We start from the raw sequence: 5,399 nt of genomic DNA on the forward strand, positions 1-5,399 counted from the left end.
ATTTTTTTTTTTTTTTTTCAGGACTTGAGTAGTTTAATGAATTTTACTTACTGGATAAAAGTGTCACATAGTGAATGAAAAACAAACGTAGCTCCAGCCCTTGTTTCCACCTTGTTGCAACCCAAGGGAACCGTTCCCAGCAGCGACTACAGCCAACGGCACCAGCCTGAGAAGGGGTCTCAGGACGCCGCCTCCGGCAAGGGGGAGGCAGGGCCCTCACTCCTTGAACCGCCACTCCTGGAGGCACATGGGGCAGTGTCTGCTGCACCTGCTGTGCGTGAAGCCACTTGAGGATGCAGTGCATGTGGAAGCAGTGGGAGCACTGGCCCCACGCCAGCGGACAGTTGTCGCCAGGCACCTTGCAGTCGGGGCAGCAGCAGTTAAACACTACCCTGCAGATGCTGCAGTTCTCATCTTTGGCCACCCAGAGCCAAGTGGCCACGCCTTTCCAGCACTTAATCTTCACTTTCACGGCAGCAAAGCCCGCAGCCTGTCTACAGCAGTTGGCTCCACCAAGGCCATACTCACGGGCTCTGGTCAAAATTTTAATGGAGAACATGATGTAACCCAGGAGGTCTCATGAGTTTTCACACTACTCACTTATTTCCTTCTACAATAGTTAAATTACGAATTCCAGCCCAAATTACTAATAGAGTTGGCTATGGTGATGAAGATGGTAGGGAAGAGAAATCTCACAATAAGCACAGCAAATATTCTGTGTGTGTTTCTCTGCGTGTGTCTGGGTATGCATCTTGTGTTTTGTAAGGATGGAGGTAGCTAGAAATATTATGAGAGAAAAAAAACTGAACTATTTCAAGTTTCATCTCCTCACACTCAGATTAAGTGTTAAAAATTATTGAACCATTATAAAGCACTAGGAAGTGAATGCTTTTAAATGAGTTACCTTTTTAATCCTTTCAAGTTCTCTAAATTGGGTACTCTTGTTACTGATATTTGACATATGAAAAAACTAAGGCACATAGGTTAATTAATTGCCTAAACTTACATATCCTATAAGTAAACTAGTAGGGATACAAGCCCAGGCAATCCTACCCTGAAGTTCAATGATAAGCATCATGCTATACTATCTCTCTGGTATATTCTTCTCTGAGGACGGCCATTAGTGTCACTCATCACTTAGTTTGGGTGTGGCTCAGATCATGGCCAGCATCTATTTATATTTTTATTAGTATATTCAGTTTATGAGAAATCTATAATATAGATTTCTTTCAAGGAACTCAGGATGTCATGTAAAAACATAGATATGGAGAAATAGCATTTTGTATCTGCCTTTAGGTTATGAAACATGAGAAGTATAAGAAAAGGTCATTGAGATTGAGGAAATCTGGAATGAGTGAGAACTGTGGACCAAAGAATCAGACCTTCTCCCTTCCCTTCCAGATTTGTAGTGTAACTTGTTAAAATAATTATGAGCATTCCAAATGTTATAGTTTTAAAGCATCTTTCCAAGTGAGACAGATTGGATGACATTATCGATCTTATACTGGGTAGCTTTATATACTGAGGCTAGTGGTAAGGATTGCACTAAAGGATTCTCACCAAAGAGGTTAGCAGGCTTCATTTGAAAATAGGGTCTTTACAGAGGTAGTTGATTTAAAATGAAGTAATTAGGTGAACCCTAATGTGAGACCTAACATAACAGGTATCTATTATTAAGGTGAATTTTGGACACAGAGACAAATATTCACAGAGGAAAAAGATGTGAAGACACACAGAGAGAAGGCAGCCATGTGACTAGAGTGAAGCATTTGCCAGCCAAGGGAGCCAAAATATGTATTGCTGGCACATATCAGCAAGCAGATGGAAGACACAAGGAAGAGTGCTGCCCTGCAGACACCTTGGTTTCAGGCTTTCAGCCTTCAGAATTGAGAAACAATAAATGTCTATTGTTTGAAGTCACTCAGTTTTGGTATTTTGTTGTGTCAAGGCATTAGGAGTCTAGTATACTAAGGAAACTAATATAGCAAGTGACTTAACATCTACCTGCTTGTTTCTGTACATTAGGACTGGAGATTATAAATGTCACTGCAGTGCCTGGCAAGTAGTGACTGCTCAATAATTGTTAACAATTATAGTTATATTGAAGGTGAAGAGAGAAAATGAGGCATAGAAATGCTCCTTCCATCCCCCTTCTAGCCACTGACTTGTTACGAAGATTAGAGAGTACTGGTCCACCTAAAGCACGTGGCTCAGCACAGCAGCACAGCATGCCTTCACATGGTTGGTACTCTTTAATCATCTCAGCTTCTCCTAGGTTCCTTGCCTCTGCCTTTAATATGCTACCATGCCTGCTGTTGGAAATGACATTCTGAAGAGAAGACAGCCTTAAGATACTGGATAGTTACTCTTTGCTATTCATGAGGAAGACTAGACATGAGTATACACATGTCCTGGATTGTGAGTGTAGAACTCTGGGTTCTGATCCTGTGTTTGCCTTACCAGCTGTATGACCTCAGAAAGATCCCTTTCTCCTTTCAATTTCCCTTCTTGCACATTGAGAAGCCTGTGCTGTCCCCAGATTCCCTTCAGTTTGAAAGCTGACTCTAACATCCCTAATATTAAAATATCCACCACTCTGGATTAGTAAATGCATCAGCCTTAATGTAAAGTAGAACTTCATGAAAGTAACATTTTCTCCAACATTTTGTGTTTGCGTGTCCACAAGACCACCTTGAAGATCCAGTCCCTGGTCTGGTATGTGATATATACTCCTAATCCCTGAGATCTTGCCAACTGCTGCCATCATTTGCCAATCCCCCATCAAAATGTCTAGGAAAGGTAAAATTGTTTGGAGCAACAGTAAACACTAAACTCATGTAGACCCCTCCCTCATTTTGTAAATGGAGAAGGGCCGTCTCCAGAGCTGTGTCTGGAATTCTCATCTTCTGACTTCTAGCCCTGGGTTTTTTAATTCTTTGATTATTTTATTATTATTTGTCCCACAGTACATGTTGAATGAATGATGATTGGATAAAATACACCCTGTACACCAAAGATGACCCCAGTCGGGTAAGTCACAACGATGTCTCTTGTCCTCAAGTCTAAGGAACATTCTTCCTACTCCCTGCCCTCATCTCTGGTTCCAGCAATACTTTATAGGTCACAGGTTTTTCTTAGAACTGATTTTGGAAGGTGTAGTTTGTATCCTGATGCAGGCTAAATCTGAAAAGTGTTACTATACAGGCATAGATACCATTGATCAGACATTGTACTTATATACTAGGTTAGAGAAAAATTGTTTTATTTGTAAGGGTTTAATAATGTTACAGGTACTGAATAGTATATTTTGGGTTAGACTAACTGAGTCCATTGACAAGATAAACTGAGTAACGTTCAGATTAGAGCTGGTGTGGGAGGGCACTTGCTGCCAAGAATTCTACTTTCTTCATTTGAATGCTTCCAAAATGTGATGACTATAATGTGATTCTCTCAGCGGTAAAATGAGGAAATCTGTGCCAAAACAATTTTGGGTGAATGAAGTGGAGAGAGAGTGTAAGAGAGGGGAGGCTCTGTGGAAGGTAAAATTTATTACATATGATCTCTTGTTAGAACTGCTGAAGAATAGATGGTAGGGACACCATTTCTGAGTCAGGATGAACATTAAAAAATGAGTTTACTGTTAGCAATTGAATGATGCAAAGGCCAAAGGCAAGTTCATATATAACTTATCTCAATGGAAATGGAAATCTTAGATTGTTATGGCTCCTGAGATTCTATGACCACATAACAACAATCTAAGGTCAGAGGTGATGTTATATATGATGGGATATGAAGGATGAATAAGAAAATCCAAGAATCACATTCCCAAGCAGAAGAATGAGTGCACATCAAGGTGTGGATGCTGGAAATTGTATTTGGCCTATTCCCACTGAGGATCGTTACCGTTTATGTTCATGGTGGTTAGGATTCAGTGCGTCTACTTTGAAGTGGTTTACAATATTCTTGTTACAAGGACATACAGAATACTGATCTCTAAGAAAGAATTCGTTACCAGGGTAGAGAACCCTGGCTCTTGAAATCAGAATAAGTACATGTTTAGCATTCAGGATAGAGCAGCAGCCTCAGGGTATCATTCCTGGGATCAATTGACAAAATAAAAACCAATAAATAATTAGTAGAATGATCATACAATCATTTGTAAACCAGCACATTCTTGATAGGAAAAGGGGAGGATATTAATAATTGCACCAGGAAGGACCATAGATGTAAATTAGCAGTCTCTCAGGCAAACTAGGTGTCTGCCCATTCTAGTAACAAAATAGCCAGGAAAAAAAAAAAAAAAAAAGCAGCGATTTCTGGGCTAACCAAAGCAACTTGAACAGTAAAAAAATCAGGATTACAATGTTTGTCTTTTGTAGTTCATTCCATCTAACCTTGTATAACAAAGATCTTATTCTGTTCATCTACTGAGTGTGATCTTAAAAAAGATGGTCAATCCAACAGAAAGAAAGAAAGTGTTAGAATAGGTAGTTTACTGAAGAGTATGTCTTTCAATAAATTTAGTAAAAGGTATTCAATTTAATTAGACTTTATAAAACTAAAACCACAATGTGATACTACCACAAACTCATCCAAATGGCTACAATTTAAAAGAACAGCACTAATAAAGTTTCACCAGAATATAGAATAACAAGAACTTTTATATGTCGTGGTAATAATGGGTATTCTACAAACTGTTTCTAAAGTTGTTTGGTATTACGTCCTAAAGCTGAATATAATCATACATTATTACCCAGAAAATACATGTTTATAGGTAGGCATATCTAACTAGAGATATGGATGTGGATATGAATATAGATGCATATGTAGATCTCCAACAGAAATACAGATCTACTGAAAGACATGAAAGAAAATGTGTTTGGCAGCTTTATTTATGATAACATCCACCTGGAAACCACCCAAATAAATTGTGCTGTACACAGTCAGCAGAATACAGTGATGATAATTAACAAAATCTTTCTACATGCAACAACAGGGAAGAATCTTACATGCATAATATTGAAGACTAAGTTGGGTACAAGAAGTACATATTGTATAATTCTACTTATCTAAAGTTTTGAAATTGGCAAGAAAAATTGATATGGTAGAAGTTATATGATTTCTGGTGTTCTATTTTTTGAGCTAGATGATGCTGAGTGCGTCTAAGTTGTAAAAATTCATCAAGCTGTGCCTTTGGAATTTCACACTTTTCTATGTGTATGCTATATTTCAAGAAAAAATTTTTAGAATGTAAAAAGAAAAAATATATATTTCAATTTTCATAAAAATGGTTCTTGTTTATATATCCATATGGAATTATAGAACCAAATATTGTCTAATTATTTCCAGGTATTAGGATTCGGAGATTTTTTTTTTTTTTTCTTTTTTTTGTATTTGGT

General features: G+C 38.1%; 1 pseudogene across 1 annotated transcript; it reads right to left on the bottom strand.

Moving 5' to 3' along the window:
• Nucleotides 1-216: 216 nt before the first annotated feature.
• Nucleotides 217-559, bottom strand: LOC108312593 (annotated as a pseudogene). Its single transcript, XR_001828702.2, has one exon. The product of XR_001828702.2 is annotated as an anaphase-promoting complex subunit 11-like (transcript).
• Nucleotides 560-5,399: the final 4,840 nt, after the last annotated feature.

The sequence above is a fragment of the Cebus imitator genome, unplaced genomic scaffold, assembly GCF_001604975.1.
Source record: "Cebus imitator isolate Cc_AM_T3 unplaced genomic scaffold, Cebus_imitator-1.0 Scaffold127, whole genome shotgun sequence".
Lineage (NCBI taxonomy): Eukaryota > Metazoa > Chordata > Mammalia > Primates > Cebidae > Cebus > Cebus imitator.